Source organism: Ailuropoda melanoleuca, chromosome 9, assembly GCF_002007445.2.
Source record: "Ailuropoda melanoleuca isolate Jingjing chromosome 9, ASM200744v2, whole genome shotgun sequence".
Lineage (NCBI taxonomy): Eukaryota > Metazoa > Chordata > Mammalia > Carnivora > Ursidae > Ailuropoda > Ailuropoda melanoleuca.
Genome location: NC_048226.1, coordinates 81,355,589 through 81,373,867, shown reverse-complemented (window position 1 = coordinate 81,373,867; position 18,279 = coordinate 81,355,589).

Sequence of the window (18,279 nt, the reverse complement as noted above, 5' to 3'; positions counted from 1 at the left end):
AGTTAGTATGAGAACCAAGGACTCCTGGAACAGAAAGGAAGGAGTGTGAACACCTAATCCAATGGCTTTATCTATTTTACAGATTAGTAAACTGGCATCCAGAAGTAACGAATCACCCATGCCCTCCCTTAGGGCAGAAAAAAGATTTGCTAATGTATTTGGACTCCAAGTTCAATGCAAATGCTACCATACGAAATATATCTATGCAATACCTAAGGGTATATTGAAATCACAGCACAGTATCTCTTTGAAAAACAACGGGAGAGTAATTAAATCATCTAGAATCTTTGTCATCTTCTTTGCTCTAACATTGGGTATTTAGAAACACTGAGTTTTTAATTTATTGTTCATTTGGATGTGTGCTGTCACTTAGAATCAGTGTATGGTGTATAAAGGGACAAATAACAAAGTGTTTAATAAACTAATATCCAGAGCAAGTAAATCAGGATGACGTCTTTATTGGGTTTTTAAAAATCCCATTAACATGATCGAAGTTTTAAATAACCCTCTTAAAACGTGGTTCATTTCTTAACACTAAGTTCTCCACAACATATACTGCAAAGATCTTTTAAGGCTGATCAACAGTTGATGAAGTAACATGTCCTAGATTCCAAGCCTTCCAATGACTGAGGTTCACTTACTTTTCCTGAGGAAGTCCAATGTCAACATGACTGCATTTACAGACCGCATGATGTCTGTACTATTTAGGAATTAGGGAATGGACAACAGCAAGTTAAATATTAAACAATATTTAAATTAGAACATAAATATAACATGCATTATTCAGCACTAAGTTAAGNAAAGTCCAATGTCAACATGACTGCATTTACAGACCGCATAATGTCTGTACTATTTAGGAATTAGGGAATGGACAAAGCAAGTTAAATATTAAACAATATTTAAATTAGAACATAAATATAACATGCATTATTCAGCACTAAGTTAAGCTGATATTCAGATCAGGCGGAAGGTTGCTGCCCCTTGGTGATCTTCCTCTCAAATTCAGGCAGTACCAGTTCTTCATAATGAAGTCAGCTCTTTGCAGAAGCAATTTGCATCCAGATAGGGAAAAGGGACACATCATCTGTTTTCAGCACAAGCACTTTGTGCTGGTTTGATCCCTTTCAATGTACAAGGTGATGATTAACCATGCTGCCTCTACATATGCATATTCAGAGCTGGTTTTTTTCTGGGAATTTCCCTCACCAAGGGGACCACAGAGACATCTCTCACTTGGCTCCCAAATCATGACCCCTCCACGGTGCCAGTGCAAATAGATCAGGAATTGGCTTCCTCTTATCTGACCTCTCATATTCTGCTCTGCCCTTGCTTGACTGGGAGTCAGAGCCCTAATCAAAATTAACAGCCTGTCCTGAAGTTGGGCATGTTGACACTGTTCGGCAGAGGTGGGAGCCCAGGAGGTACAATCTTCATGGCTTGCTGCTCACACGGTTTTCAATCAGTTTCTAAACATACCCCAGGTGCACAGTAGTTCCCTTCAGCTCTGATTGATTGAATGCCATGCATTTGTTTGCAGCTCTCTGTGCCCTACTTTGTAACAATGCTAGCTGGAATGATTAAGGTGATTATTGCAAGTCTTTGTGACTTTAGTAGTTAGATTAACTTTAAGACATGGAATTAAGTTATTTTTCCTCGAGGGTGCTTAGGTAGAGGGATTTAAGAAAATAAATTATAGGCTACAGAACTTTTGCTCTATAGCATATGATACTCAGTGAATTTGAATATTAGAGCCCAGGAGTGCCACCCCTAAAAATTGCAATACTTGCAGGAATCCCCTAAAGAAGTTGATATCGTATGGCCAGTCTCATGTCTGTGGAATTGTTTTTTCTCTCTCTTTCCTCCTACAGGAGCAATTATGTGAATTGCTTGTCCCCCAGGGGTAATATGAGAGGTGAATCACTTCTCTCTCTCCTTCTTTCCTACAGAGATGATGAAGCATTTGCCAACTGCCAGCTCTATTAAGCCCAGAAACTTTGGGGAACTTGTGAGTCTGACAGTATCTGCACTACCTCGTCCTCTTAATTTGAATATTGATTTGAAAAGTTAAAGGCCAACAGGTCAAGAGGAGCTTACATTTATAAAGCATTTCTTTTCCAGTTTATGAAAGACTTTCATTTTGGTCCTTTTTTTTTTCTTTTTTTTTTGGTCAACTCAATATGCTTATGGAATGGGTTTATTTATTTATTTATCAACAAATATTTACTTATTGAGTTACTGAACAGGAAGGTGCTAGGGGTATAGTCAACACCCTTATAGCATTTTCAGTCTGGTAGAAAATAATGGTATTAATCAAAGAATTACACTTAAAAAACAATGTGAACGGACTGTGAAGGGAACAGTCAGAAAATTGCGCATCATATGGTAAGGGGGATCACATATAACCTGAAGGGAACATATCAAGGTAGAGAGAGAATACCAGATCCAAAGAGATTAAATATTGGGTAGAACATGACCTTTACTGATTCATAACCAGACTTCCCAAGCACGAAAAGCAAATAGGGAATATGACATGGTGATGGAGTTTCTTTCTTTTATGGTAATATTTTTAATTGGTACAAATTGCAGAAGAAAAAAGTGTACCAATTCACAAAATAATCTCTAACGATGAATTTGTTGTAATGGGATTGCATTTTCAAGTTTGCCTTAGAAACTCAGAATGACAATTCAGAGAGGTAGTTTCATTTGGGTTGTGACTGAAGTGGAATTTTTAAAAGTGTAGTGAAGTATCTTGAGGTATAGTGATATAACATGCAATTACATTTAGTGATAATGCTATTGTAGAAAATTTTCTCATAGTCCTTTTTGTGTGTTTAGACCAATTCCAAAATGCACACTGCAAATTACTGTGTACACAACCATTTCATAGGGAACTCACGAGGAAAATTTGAGAATTTAAAATTGTCTCAAGTGGAAGACCCAGAGCCCACGCAGTTCCTTGATTTTTCCCCCTGATATTGGCAGCCAACGTGTGTGTGTGTGTGTGTGTGTGTGTGTGTGTGTGTGTGTGTGTGGTGAAGTCTTTTCTGTCTGATGCAGAAGAGTCTAATGACCAAGAGTACAGGAACTTCACTGAGTGTATCTAGATCCTAGTCTCAGTGCTCTGGCTTTGTGAGTCTGGACAAGTTTATTTATCTCTTTGATTCTGCATCTGCAAAAATTTTGATCATTGGTTATTACAATGATGCAGTCATAGATGCATTAGAAAAACNAAAATTGTCTCAAGTGGAAGACCCAGAGCCCACGCAGTTCCTTGATTTTTCCCCCTGATATTGGCAGCCAACGTGTGTGTGTGTGTGTGTGTGTGTGTGTGTGTGTGTGTGTGTGTGGTGAAGTCTTTTCTGTCTGATGCAGAAGAGTCTAATGACCAAGAGTACAGGAACTTGACTGAGTGTATCTAGATCCTAGTCTCAGTGCTCTGGCTTTGTGAGTCTGGACAAGTTTATTTATCTCTTTGATTCTGCATCTGCAAAAATTTTGATCATTGGTTATTACAATGATGCAGTCATAGATGCATTAGAAAAACTTAGCTTATCCTCCATCTCAATGATTTAAAGATCAAAAGAGAAGGCATTTCCCTATAACATATCAGTTTTATAGTAACCCATTATGAATTTAGCATTCATTATCTAAACTATTTTTCACCAAGTCATTGACTGAACTACCCTGGGACTAATGAGTCATATAAAATCATCACTAGATGTGGCTTTTTTCTGCCAGCCAACATTTTAAGAATAAAATTGTGTGTAAAGATAGAGGAGGAGACCTTTGAAGGGTTTGGTTGAGGAAGATGTAAGATGTAAGGCCCTTGGTCAGGGTCTTTCCTCCACCCTTAAGTCCTCAGGGCAGTTGTGATGGATCTTCTCCTTTGTCTCTCTCACTAAGAGACAACAGGAATCTATGGAAAGAAGAGGAGAGACTTTGAAGGGTATTCTTATGAAAGACTAAGTCATAAGCGTCATACCTGATTTCATTCTTTTTTCTCCCACCAGACCTTTTTCTGTTCACCTAAAGTGAGCCCTAGCTTCATTATCGGCTCTGTTTCACATTGTATAAGTTAACTGACGATACCTTGCTTTGAAACCAAAGAAGTCACATGTTCAAGGAATGGGATCCTGAGGCCATTCTCGTCTTGAATTCTAATCTATTACAATTCTAATGTCTCCTGATTTTCCTTTATTGCTGATGTTTAGCATTTTGGCCTTTTTAGCCCCAGAGTTGAAATGGTATAATAAAAGGGGCATTGGGTTTAGACTCAGAAGACAGTTTCGCCAGAATTACACTATGGGAAAATTATTTTACTTCTCTGTGTCCAGCTTTTTTTCTTCCGTTTTAATGTCTTTTTTTTTTTTTAAGTAAGTCCTATGACCATTGTCATAGGGGCTTGAACTCATGACCTCGAGATCAAGAGTTGCATGCTCTCCTGACTGAGCCAGCCAGGCACCCCCTTCTTCTAAGCTTTAATAAGAGATAAAACTACGTAGATCCTAAGACTTTCTTGAGGATTAAATGAGAGCTGTGCATGTGGAGGAAAACAGTAGGCACTCCTGAGCATTTAACCAAATCTGAATTTTAAGTGATCTCCCAATAAACAGTCAGACTCTCCCAGGCTGACTACTCTGTATTCTCTCCTCTTATGAAATTTTGTGTTATTTCCCCTTAAAATCATCATCTTAAAATAACCCCTATTAAATAATATTTTTAAATAACCAAAGTAAAATTTTTAAAAAGTCAATCCAGAGGTGATTTTACTGAAATTCTTCCTCATCTCTTCATAATTCTAATTATTTTTTCCCCGAACATCTTTTTTTAAAAATAGCAGATTTTCAAGGACATAAGTGAAACTAACCAATTATTTTTTTTACCACAACCTTTCATAATAAATAAGGAGCTGGTAGAATTTCCCTTGGTTTGTAATGGGAAACACTGAGCTGTCAAGATTTATAGTGGTAGATTGTTCCTATATGAAAGACACTTATTTAAAAGTGTGATAATTCAGCAAGGATTTATATATCCACAAAAAAACTTGTAATATTTAAAATAGCTGCTTTATAAAATACTGAGCTTATTCCAAACTGTATTGCTTTTAGATCTCTTCTGGGTTTTTTTTTTTTTTCTTTTCAAAAAGAAAAGTTTTTAACCTACACAAAAAATTGTAATGCTTTATGGTCAAAATGCCAGGTTTATTAAAACAAATGAATAAGTGAGCGGTGTTACTCTGACAAACCATTGACAGCCCTTGTTATGATTTTGACTATTCTAAAAGATCAAATTCAATTTCAAAAGACAATGGTTTGCCAAAATTGACAGAATCCAAAAGAACATGTAAGGGACAATACTAAAATGAACATTCGAAAACTATTTTGAGTAATGCCATCATTTGTGGAGTAAGTGCCTAGTTTCCAAATTAGGCTACCCTGAAGTGGACAGCACTCATGGGATTATATGAATCATGATGTTCTTGTTGTTTCATAAAAATTAATCACTTCAAAGTTAAAGCTCACATAACAGTTGATTTCCAATTTCATGAAAAAAATTCAATCAATCACGTAATTGATCATTTTGGAGAACTGATCTCCAAGGAGTCCTGAAGAATCCATCAAGCTTAATTCTCTAGAGATGTTGGAGGTAGTGATGGGGAACTGGTATTGAGGAGGGCCTGTGGCATCTTCCCAGTCAGATTTCACCAAAGCAGTTCCACTTTTACTTATTACTTAGTTTGACTTATTGGGCCTCAGTAAGAAAATTTCATGTTAATACAGAGTTTCATGCTCTAAAAGTTTGAAAAATGAATGAGTTTTATCATGACCGTATTTAAACAGTTCCTAATGTCATTGAATGTCCGAATGAGAAGCTTTATAGAAATCACTTCCTTCACATGGAAGAAAAATGAGAATTATTTCATATCCCCAAATAAATACAATGTAATAATAATGAATTAGATGAATGTCTTTGCTTATTTACTAGCATCTCAATGGGTTAGAATAAGATAATCAGCTACCTGACTTTCAACTTGACTACCAAGAACTGTTGACAGATTTATCACCAAGTGGCAAATGACCACTAACTAAATACAAATATTAATAATGGCTTTATATTGGACCTATAATAGAAGATCTTTTAGATGAGATTTCCCCATTGTAGATATTGGCGTATCTCTCAGCTTTCCATACGGTGTTTTGTTGTTCTGTTTGTTTCTGGTTTTGGTCATCTTTGTCAGAAAATGGAGAAACATCATCTTATAGCCATTGCTTACCAACAGTAAGAGCCACCATTTCTAGCGCTACCATGTGTGAAATGCTGGCTCCATCTGACCCTGCCTGGTCTTTGCTCTATATGTGTGTAAGAGAATGCACCCCAATAGGCATAATGACAGCAGTGCTGGGCATAGTGGCAGCAGTATATTTGATGTTTACAGCAAAGAGAAAGTCAGGGTTTGTTTGTTCAGTGTTCACTTCATTGCCCAAGAAATTGAAATACTTTGTTATCATCAGAATCCATCTTACACAAGTAGCCATGGTTCAGTCCCCTCCCACCTTTTCCTTCCTAGGTGAGTGAGTCTTAACTCTAACATGAAGGGCATGGGGACAATAAGCCCTGCATATTCTTCTCCAGCTGTCAGTGGCTTAGACATTGTTGCACTTATTGAAAAGAATGAAGGATTTGGAGGGAGAAGGATCTGGGTTCAAATCTCAACCATCTAGCTTGTAGAGTTAGTGTGAGGATTAAATATCATTAAGGACAGACTAAAAACAAATGGCTGCTGATACTATTATTTTGTTAGTAAAAAATCCTCTCAAACACTCAGGAGGATGACTTAATGTATGTGAAATCTAAGTTAGTGTAGCTGTATTTGTAGCTTTTAAATAAGCTATTTTAATGTCGTGCTGACAAAACCTATGATTCCTAGTAGTTGTTTTAGTTACTAGACTGTTTTGCTGCTTGTCACTTGTACAGAAAGTCCTTGGAGGAGGAGGGTGAATGGACGTTTTGAGGGTCAATGCCAGAATAACTTCTCACTGTCTCACAACATTTTGTCATTCCCTTTTTGCCTAAAACAACAGATTATTGGACAAAGTCATTTATGAAAACTCAGTTGATAGCTGCCCTCTCCCTAATTTGACAATTTTAAACATTGTCTTGTTCTAACTTTACCAACAACTGTTACGTTCATCAACAAAAGCAAACAGGCCTGAATGCACAATGTCATCCTGCTGGGTTTATTTAATGCAAATATAGATCCATTTATAAGAAATTATATCTAAACCTGTGCCTCGTATCAATCTGGTCTTATAAATGATCAACAGTATGAGACATATTTTTAATATCGTGTGTTGATCTGACGTTCTGAAGATACAACCCAGTGCTGAAATAGAAAAACATTTCATCACCTTTAGTTGGTGGTTTCTTTTCCCTACTCTGTGATGCTTCAATTTTAAGGCTTATTTTATAAGTTCTGTTTGGACACTACGTTAACCCTCAGGCCACAGAGTATTGGCAAACGGTTGATTTCGTTTTTCCCATTGGCATAGCTGCCGTTCACAGCAGCTCTCCCTCCCTCTCTTTTGTTTAAATTGGCTGCAGTGTTTCTTGCTTAAGGGATTTACCAGAATGTGGCCATACCTGGGACCGAGCTAAACTCAGGATAAAGAACTGGAATGGGAAGGCTATAAACTGACCACTGGATGGGTAACATCATTCTTTCAACTATTCAGAAAAACACATGCATACCACGAGCCCTGACTTTCAGAGGTGGAAAACGAACTGAACATATGGTAAAGTTAAAAATTAATATTAATAAATGGAAAAGCGATTTCCCCAACAGACATTTCATTTTAAGATTGTCCTCTACTGGAATGATTTATTTGACTCTCTAATCTACTTGGAATGGGCAACAGGCGGAAAATGGTAAAGAACACTCAAAGCAGAAGCAAGAAAGCAATGACTATTGTAGCTAAGAAGTATATAGATTCAGATTCTTCTTCGAAGGATATTTACAGTTTGCTAAAAAAAGCTCGATTTCTCCCTCTTCTGAGTCTCAGATTAAATAATGTAAGAAAAATGCTTAGCGATTCAAGGTTTTATTATAGCCTATTTATGGCTTTATTTGCATATTTATTAGTCAAAACGAACTTGAGATGGAAAAGGAAACAGACCTGGCTTGTGGAAAAACTAGGTAGACCAAGACAATTCTGCAAGGATCTAAAAGAGTTTTATGAGACTGTGTCAAATGCAGCACTTGTAAACTTAACAATAAGTACTATAACTAGACCAATGTAGACTCTTTTCTATATCTGGATGGCATCTCATAATGGTACAAATCTGAAAACAGTGATGGAATTGTTAATTCAGTTGTTGTTAAATTGTGTAATTTCAGCCTTTACCGAATCCACGAAAAGTGTCCCTCTCCCCCCTGCTTTCCATCTGTCTCCTTTTACATCATTATAAACAAAGATTTCAAACAAGGCTGATAATTGTCCTTCAGTAACCTATTGTTTGTTGTCCTAGGGTTTTTGATTTGATAGTCTATTAGCTGGTAACCAAAACCGATTGATTGATATGGCGATAAAACCGCAAAAGCAAGCAGACTCTGATGACAATTTAGTAAAGATAGTTGTGTAAATGTAACATTGACAGTAAATATTGGCTATAAACTGAAGCTACCAATAATTAATTTAAATAACAAACTTGTTTATTTGCACCTTATAAGCTAGGCCAGCAGTACACAAAGGATGGTCCAGGGAACCCTAGAAGTCCCCACGATCCTTTTAGGGGATCTGTTATGTTGAAATTACCTTCATAAAAATACTAAAAGTGATGTTCATTGTCTGCTCTCCTGCAAGTGTACAGCGGAGTTTTCCAGAGACTGCCAAGATTTAATGGCATCATCTTTCTGATGGCTAATAACAATATGTATGCTTGTGGATTCTTGTGTTTAAAATTTCTGTTTTGGGGTGCCTGTTGTGTTTTGGGGCACCATGGTTAAGCATCTGCCTTTGGCTCAGGGCATGATCCCAGGGTTCTGGGTTTGAGCCAGCCACCACTCATGCTTGCTCTCTCTTTCTCTCTCCCAAATAAATAAATAAAATCTTTTAAAAAATTTTTTTATTATGTTATGTTAGTCACCATACAGTACATCATTAGTTTTTGATGGAGTGTTCCATGATTCATTGCGTATAAACCCAGTGCTCCATGCAATACATGCCCTCCTTAATACCCATCACTGGCCTATCCCAATCCCCTACCCCCGTCCCGTCTGAAGCCCTCAGTTTGCTTCCCAGAGTCCATAGTCTTTCATGGTTCATTCCGCCTTCTGTTTACCCCCTTTCATTCTTCCCTTCCTTCTCCTACCGATAAATAGTATCTTAAAATTTTTTTTATGGTTTAATTTTGAGTATAGTAAATAGTTATGGATAACTATAATCCACATAAACAAAATCCCTTCGGAGTTTCTCAGTAATTTAAAACATGTACAGGGGTTCTGAAATAAAATACTTTGAGAATTTGTGTTAAGCAACATAATGGTAAAAAATGGATAAGATGTAGACATTACCTAGGCTTCGTCTTAGTGTTTTTCTATATAGTAGCCGAGACAGGAAGAAATTCTTGTTTATTATTTCCAGTGATCCATTCAGTCCATTCTTCATTGTTTGGGTTTGATGGCTGTGTTTTTAGGACTAAGTTCTCTTCATGCTCAGTGCTTTAGAACCAACAGTTCTGTGTAAATGAAAGTGCTGGCTTTGGGATGCATTATGCCAAATTTGTAATTCTCAAGAGTTGTGTGAAGAGGAAGTGTCCACATTTGCATTTATGAGAATATGCTACTTGATGGTTTTGACAATTGGCCTGTTGGCGGTGGCTAGATAAATATTCTTACTCCTGTGGCATGTACTCTGATAGAGCACCAGCAGAGGAATCAAGGAAATATAGAGATTACCACTTTGTAATATGTATTTATGTAACTTGGTTATGGAATTTAAAAAACTAGCAATCTCAGAAGAAAGGACATAAAATTACAGTCCTAACGATGGAGTTTTTTTTTTTAATTGATAAGCACTGGGGTTTTAAAATACATTTTATAAATGGAACTTAAATCTTTCACTGAAGTCCTCAGTTATATCTTGCTTTCAACAAACATTTATCAGACATCTACTGTATGTGCTCGGCATTTGAATGCACAGATAAATACTATATGGCCCTCAGAGAGCACACAATTTACAATCCCAGATGCAAAGTGACATAGAAGCAGAGATGAGAGTCTTTTATTCTGCCCAGCATCACTAAAGAAGATGTCGCAGAGAATGTATAATAGGTGTGGAAGATGAGAACTGTGTTTCAGGTGAGGGAACATCATCCATGAAGACATAGATGTATTAGAATTCTTGGTATATACAGGGACCAACAGCCAATTTAAGTAGGTTTTATGGGTAGGAAGGAAATGGGTTGGAAATTTAGGTTGGGATCAGATTATGAAGAGATCTGTAAGCTATTTTAAGTGGTTTGAATTTTATTTTACCATCTGCAAGAATTGTATACCCAAAGGTCTTTCATGGGCCAGGCAAATAAGGTGATAGTAGGGTAGGATATTATCCTTGTCCTTTTGTTGTTTTGTTTTCTAATTTTGTTTTTTGGGTTTTTTTTTTGCATTTTTTTATTATAATAATATTTTTTGTTGTATTATGTCAGTCACCATATAGTACATCCCTGGTTTTTGATGTAAAATTCCATGATTCATTAGTTGTGTATAACACCCAGTGCACCGTGCAATACGTGCCCTCCTTACTACCCATCACCAGTCTATCCCATTCCCCTACCCCCCTCCCCTCTGAATCCCTCAGTTTGTTTCTCAGAGTCCGTAGTCTCTCATGCTTCACTCCCCCTTCTGATTACCCCCCCTTTCTTTATCCCTTTCTTCTCCTACCAATCTTCCTAGTTCTTATGTTCCATAGATGAGAGAAATCATATGATAATTGTCTTTCTCTGCTTGACTTATTTCACTTAGCATTATCTCCTCCAGTGCCGTCCATGTTGCAGCAAATGTTGAGAAATCATTCTTTCTGATAGCTGAGTAATATTCCATTGTATATATGGACCACATCTTCTTAATCCAGTCATCTGTTGAAGGGCATCTCGGCTCCTTCCATGATTTAGCTATTGTGGACAATGCTGCTATGAACATTGGTTTTCTAATTTTGAAACATGTTGTTTTCTTTGTCTTTATTACAGTGTTGCACTGGAGCAGGTATGAAAGGGAATTGTTGATTCTCAACCTCGAGTTCAGTGATTTTATATTGATATCTTCAAATCTAGCACAGTGGAAGTAATGGGCAAATGTGACAAATCAAAGTATTTTCTTTTCTCTCTCTCTCTCTTTTTTGTTTGTTTGTTTTGCTGTCTACCAGCTCACCACTGTTCTCTACTTGAATGTGGAGAGGAGTGCTTACTTCTCTACCTTTCTAAAATTGAATAAGTAGCCCAGTAAGTGGTAACTGACAGGTGCAAATTTGAGAAGACCATGTGGACTGTGGTGAACAGCAGTGTGAGTACCCTACCTTAAACAGAATAGCAAACTCTACGCTCTGGTCTAGATACAGAAAAGGGCCCAGTATTTTCAGATATCTCAATTTAACAAGCAAAGGCAGAAATCTACATATATTGAGATAATATATAAATAATAATAAAATCTACATATATTGAGTCTGGATGATGTGTGGAGGACATATTGAAAAGAATAGAGGCTAACAACAGGAACTTGAGTCATGGGGATGGTGAAGACAGATTCTATAGCATCAGGGAAAACCATCTTGAGGGCAAAGTCAAGGGTTCCATCCCTACATAAACCAGTTACATAGCTGTTTTCCACAAGTGGCCTGTACATTTCATCCTGACAAGCTTTTACCATAGGCACACTGAGATTTAGTCAACAGAATGATTGCAGACCAGTTTTCTGCAGGGAAACTCTCAAAGCAGAGACCCAAATGGTGGTGGGTCAGTAGATTTATCTCCATAAAGGACAGCATTAATATTGAATCCACTGCTTGGGTACCTTTGGAAACAGCAGAGCAGATGCTAGTGTGAAAGATGTTACCTAGATCAAGTTCACTGACATATTTGCTTTTCAGATTTAAGCCCGGATATTGGCAGATGAGTTTATCTGTGCTGCATACCTGATGACTGTATTTCAACAGAATGAAAGATTTAAAACAAAACAAAAGTGCTTTTGAGTGCTCTGCAAAGTCAGTGAAAGTGGAGCCTTGGCAAGGATATCCTCCAAAAGATGCCCAAATTCCCCCTCATTTCTACCTTCCTTACTGGTTTGGGTAAATAAAATATTTATGATTTAGTAATAAAACCTCCCAAATACTAAGCTCTTTCATGTGTCCACAAGGTGTGGGAATCCTCAGAAGGACTTAAAATACCAAGACTTAACCAAGGCCCTTAAATGGGATTGTGCTACTCTTGAGTTCCCTCCTGATGTTCTCAGTTTCCAAGAAGCCTAAATTATTACTTGATTGGATCAGAGCAGTCAAGGACATATACAGTCTTCTGTTGAGTTTTCCCTTTGAGAAAATATCTAGACCGTGTCCTTACAAAGAAAATCTCCATATTAAAAATTATTTGATGTTTTGTTTCCAAATTTATAATGACTGGATTTTGTTGACTACATGGTCAATTTAATTAGCTATATTGGGTTTTTAAAATTATACATATATATGGCAGCTATGTTTGCCCTACTAACATTCTTTGTCATTACTGTTAATCCTGGTCCTAACTCTCAGCTGAACACAAGGGGAATCATACCAACTTCAGGGTACCTCATGCTTCTCCGGACTTCAGCTGCCCCCAGCCTTTCAGGCTCTCAAGCGCTTATTTCCATGCCTTCATTTTTTGCTATGTAAATTGGGGCAATACAGTAGCTGCCTGATGCTGCTGTTGTGAAAATTAGTAGAGAAAATGCACATAAAATGGTTGGCAGAGTATCTGGCACACAGAAAATATTCTAAAATATTGGCTATGTCAGTATTCCCTGACAGTATCATACTCAAGACTGCACTTTTGTTATAGGGGATACACATGGGACAAGGTCAGGAAGGGTCCTGGCCATGGAGCTTCCATGCCTCCTCCATATCCTCTCCCTGTGCAGTCAGAACAAGTCACCCTCCTAGCACATTAGTGCGTTCGCCAACCAGGAAGCTCTTCCAACTTTTAATGTTGGGAGCTTTTATTATATATGCAAGATTGATTAAATCATTGGCCATGTGAGTGAATTCAATCTCCAGCTCATCACCTTCTTGGAGATCAGAGATTGGTGAGGCCCAAAGTTCCAGCCCTCTGATTACATGGTTGGTCTTTCTGGTGACCAGTCCCCATTTTGAGGCTATTTAGGGGCCCACCATGTGTCACCTCATTAATATAACAAATATGCTCCTATCCCTCTGGAAATTCCAAGGGTTTTTGAAACTCTGTGCCAGGAACCAGGGACAAAGACCAGATATATTCTTTATCATATAGAGAGAACATTTAAATTTTACTATTCATTGTACTTTCAGCCTAAATAAACATACTGAACCAGCTTCCTGCTATGGAGCCCAAGTGATACTTTTCTTCTCTTCTCACTGTAGGTGAGTTCCCAGCCCCAAAACATGTATGCTGATCTGCCTCATCTACTCAAGATAGTTAAGCTCAGTTTTCCAGGATACTAACCATCCGTCCCCAAATTCTTGTTCACTGATTCTTCTGTGAGGACTATTGGATTCTCTTGGGAATAGGACACATGGTAGACTATTTAGATAGTTCTTCAAACACAAGTTGATTAGGATCCTTTTGGGGTGCCTTGCTACACAGGCAGGACTTCTATTTGGAGCAGACCAGTTCAATTCTCCTATGCCAAGCCATCTTACAGAGCTTCTAGGTAAGAAACTGTTGCTGTTTAGAGGAGCAAGTAGGCCACTTGGTACATATCAAGATGCCTGCCAGGGAAAACTGACTCAAATCTTAGGGGCTTAGGTGGACTGCTATATACCCATGTGTTCATCCAGTTATACTATTACTGGATAGCAGACATTCCTTGATCACTTTTCAAAATGTCTTTTGTCTTATTTCTCCCATGGACCTAGAAAAAAAAATCCATTTGCAATTTTTAATATCATGTGCTAATTTCACTAATCCTGGAAAAACTGGCCACATTTTTAGAAAATTAGCATCCCAAAGAAATTTTGATTTCTTTGGAATTTGGGATTTAGCTACAAGTTCTTTTATTCATTTGCACCAATTCATGTCTAGTGACATGTGCGAATTTTCCAAGTACATCAGATGCCATTTGCTAGATAAACGGTATTCTCTAACTCCAGAAAAATCAATAGTCTCATCTGTTTGAGTATTTAACTTCAGAAACCCTTTGTTTACTCTGACCTTCCATAGGATCAGGTTGACACATGGATGCTTAATCAAGTACTAAAACAAGCATAAATAACAGAGACTTCACATGTGTAATATTCATAAACTTCCAGATTTGTTTTTCAAGTTTCTTACACTAGAACATCTAAAAAAGGTCATTTAGGACATACTTTAAATTTTAACACTTCAGCTTTAGTTCTTGAAATGGTTTTGGGAAATCATACAAAGGGCATTATGTAACTCTGGGGTGATGTAAGCAGATGTTTTATATATTTGCATAATTCTATCATATATTTGTATAACTGTAGAGTTAAGTAGAATTACCCTGTTAAATTTCAGAAACATTTGTGCAATTCTTTTCTTTCTTTCTGTTTTTTCTTCTTGCTTCTTAAAAGTCAAAAAATTTAGTGCTTAAAAAGAACTGGATTTTCAACACTGAGATCATAGTTGTATAACACCAAACACAAATAGAGACAAAATATATTAGGAATGAACACTTAAAAAATTTCCTGGAGTAGCTAAATCACAGAACTATAAAATTTCTGGATTGGAAGAGTCTCCTTAGCCTTTCACTAAACACAGAAACTTCCTTCTATAGCAAGATCAAGCCAAGCTCAAACTTCTATTTGCCTCTGATAAGAAGGATGCAACTGAACACATTGGAATATATCTTTAAATCTTGTTTAGGGTAGAATTGTATTATTGATTCTAGTTTTGTGTAGTTGATGAGCCCTTTACTCATAGACTAGAAAATTTTCATTAATATATGTTTTTAAATAACAATTTTTGTTTGGAGAAAGGGCACTTGTCCTATTTGTTTCTGTTTTTATTTTGTTTTTGCGTTTAAGGTGCCTGCCTTTATCCAATATGGTTTTGGTGAGTTTTGAAACTAAAGTTTTAAAGAAAAATGATACCTGTAATCACTCACTATTTATTCCTATGGAGAAAGAATCAAGTTTGTATAAAATTTTGAAATCTGACATTTTTAGGACATAACATGAATTCAAAATAAAGGTAATAGATGAATTTCATGTTGAGAATAAAATAGGACTTTTATCCAGACTGCTATTTATATATACTTTTTAAGAAACACTATAAAAATGTCATATATGTAGGGCAGATTTATCTAATAATAAAATATGAACACAGAGATTTGGAAACCTCTATACAGTGACCACAGCGATGTGTATATAGAGGAAGAAAAGTGCCCCCCATCAGTGTAATTTCACCCCATTTCATTTCATATGTGATTATTTTATTTTATTATGTGTTTAGAATGTTGTTGTGTGCTGCAGAAATTAAAATATAACTCCAGTGATAGGCACTAACAGTTATTTGCCATCTACTGTGAACCAATAAACTGGTAGGTGCATCACATAAATGTCTTATTTTTCCCACTTTAGGCAATTGAGAACCAGTGAGATTAAACCACGTGGCTGGCGCACACAGTTGTGACACATAATGTTTTTAGCCCAGGTCTGTTGGATTGTGAAACCTCTTTGCATATTGTTGTATAAGGCACTGTCCTTGTTCAAAAGAGGCTCATAATCCTGTTGGTGACTTTACAGTCACACAGGAAGCCATCATAATTGCATTTAGATCGGTACCATTTTAAATGGTACTGATGAGCATACTAGTTCATTGAAGAGTCTGCTCTTCAATGAAGACTTTTTATGTTTAACTTCCATTTATGTCTCAAATTCTTTTTTTAAAATCGTATGCTCTTCATAACATTTTTAATTAAATTTCTCAATGTGGAATATTTGACATTACAGAATGGCATATGTCTATTTTGTGGTTATCTTATAATCTTCTGATTTTACCTCCAGCCTAGTATGTTTATGGAACAACATGGAGCGTTTTATCTACCAGAAGTTTTGCAGAAGAAAAGTAGTCAAAGCAAAAGAATAATTGTATTTATTAAAGCAACAAAGAGTCCTGGGGTCACAGGTTCTTTTTAGAGTGACATGCATAGCTTGGAGGATGAGAAAGGGAATTCTAGGAGTTACTTCTGGCCAGGGGGTCGAGTGGCGGGCTGATGGTAAGGAGAAGAAAGTGAACAGGGAAGGAAGATGGGGCAGCTTGGGGATATGGAGAAATGAGAGTTTGCCTTAGCCACTACCCTGCCTGGGAGCTGTGGGCAAAGGTAGGTGTCTGAAGAGGAATGTTAGTTAACTCTGCTGCATCACGAGTTGTACGTGACGTGTGTACGTGTTGTGCTGCTACACATCTGTACTAGTCAGCATTCTCCAGAAAAACAGGACCAATAGGTGTGTGTGTGTGCATGCGTGTTAGAGAGATTTAGTTTAAGAAATTGGCTCACACCTTTGTGGGGGCTGGCAGTCTAAAGGGCAGGGTAGTAGACGGAGACTCAGGGAGCGTTGATGTTGCAGTCCTGAGTCCAAAGGCAGTCTGGAGGCAGAATTCCCTATTTTGGGGGGACCTTTGTCTTTTTCTCTTAAGGCCTTCAACAAATTGGATGAGGCTCACCTATATTAGGGAGAGTAGTCGGCTTTACCGAGAGTCTACTGATGTGAATAGTAACCTCATTTAAAAAGATACCTTTACAGCCATACCTAGCCTGGCGTTTCACCAAGTATCTTGCAACTGTGGCCAAGTTAGGTGGACACATAAAATTAACCATGACGTCCTCTTCCAGATATTCTCTGAGTGAAAGTTCCTTTAAAATTCAATTTATGTTTGGTGCAGTTCTTTTCTTTTTTTTTAATTTTTTTTTATTTGAGGGAGAGAGAGAACATGAGCAAGGGGAAGGGGCAGAGAGAAAGGGAGAAGCAGGCTCCCTGCTGAGCAGGGAACCCAACACAGGCTCGATCCCAGGACCTTGGGATCATGACTTGAGCTGAAGGCAGATGATTAACTGACTGAGCCACCCAGGCACCCCTGTTAGATACAGTTCTAGGTGCTGGGTTAAGGAAATGTATAAGAGAGATGAGACCTGCTTTTAAGGTGCTTACATTCTCAAAAAACAAGTTGACATAAATAAGCCGGATTTCAGGTTGTGAGAAGGGCAATGAAGGAAACAGCCAAGGCAAAATGATGGAATTTAAGGACATGCTATAAGGGGCTGGAACCTTAGTCACTTATCTGATTATGACCTGGAAGACATGCCTTTTATATTCCAATCCAGTAGGACACTGATAGTTCACTGAAGCAAAAGTGCCATTAAACTATCTTTTTCTTCTTGTGTGTGTGTGTGTAATGTACTCCAGTTATGATTATTAATTTATTTCCATCCCTCATGTGTCAGCATACCCAGTGCTTTATTTGGCGTGGTGAGACATCTCTCTGAGGAGGTGACATCTGAGGTGAGATTTAAGCCTAAAGATACAAAGTGAGCAGGACAGTCTGAGTGGCTGGAGCGTATTGACAGGAAGAGAAGCCAGCAAAGTGAGGTTGGAGGCTGGACTGGAGCTGGATTGTAAAGGTTCACTTTTATTCTAAGTACAATAAGAAGTAATAATATGCTGTTGAAAGGTTTTATATGGGTAAGTGACACCATTTATTTTTTAAAAATGATTATCTGGCTGCTATTTGGAGAAGGGCTTGTGGCAGGACAAGAACGGAAGCTGAGAGGCAGGTCCAAGCGGGAGGATGATATTAGGGGTGGTCATGAGAAGTGAACAAATGCAAATATTGTAGTAAATTAAGTGGTTTTGAGTGAGAGACTTTGGGAAGGGGAAGAAAAGGAGGTTTTTAAGATATTGGATTGTATATCTTAATTCAATTATGTCTTTTGTCACAAATGCCAACTGAGGTTAAAATACTAATGAGCTACTCTTCAAAGACTCTCTTTTCCCCTTAAACCCCTAGTCCTAAATCATAAAGGGAAAGGCCTTAATACTT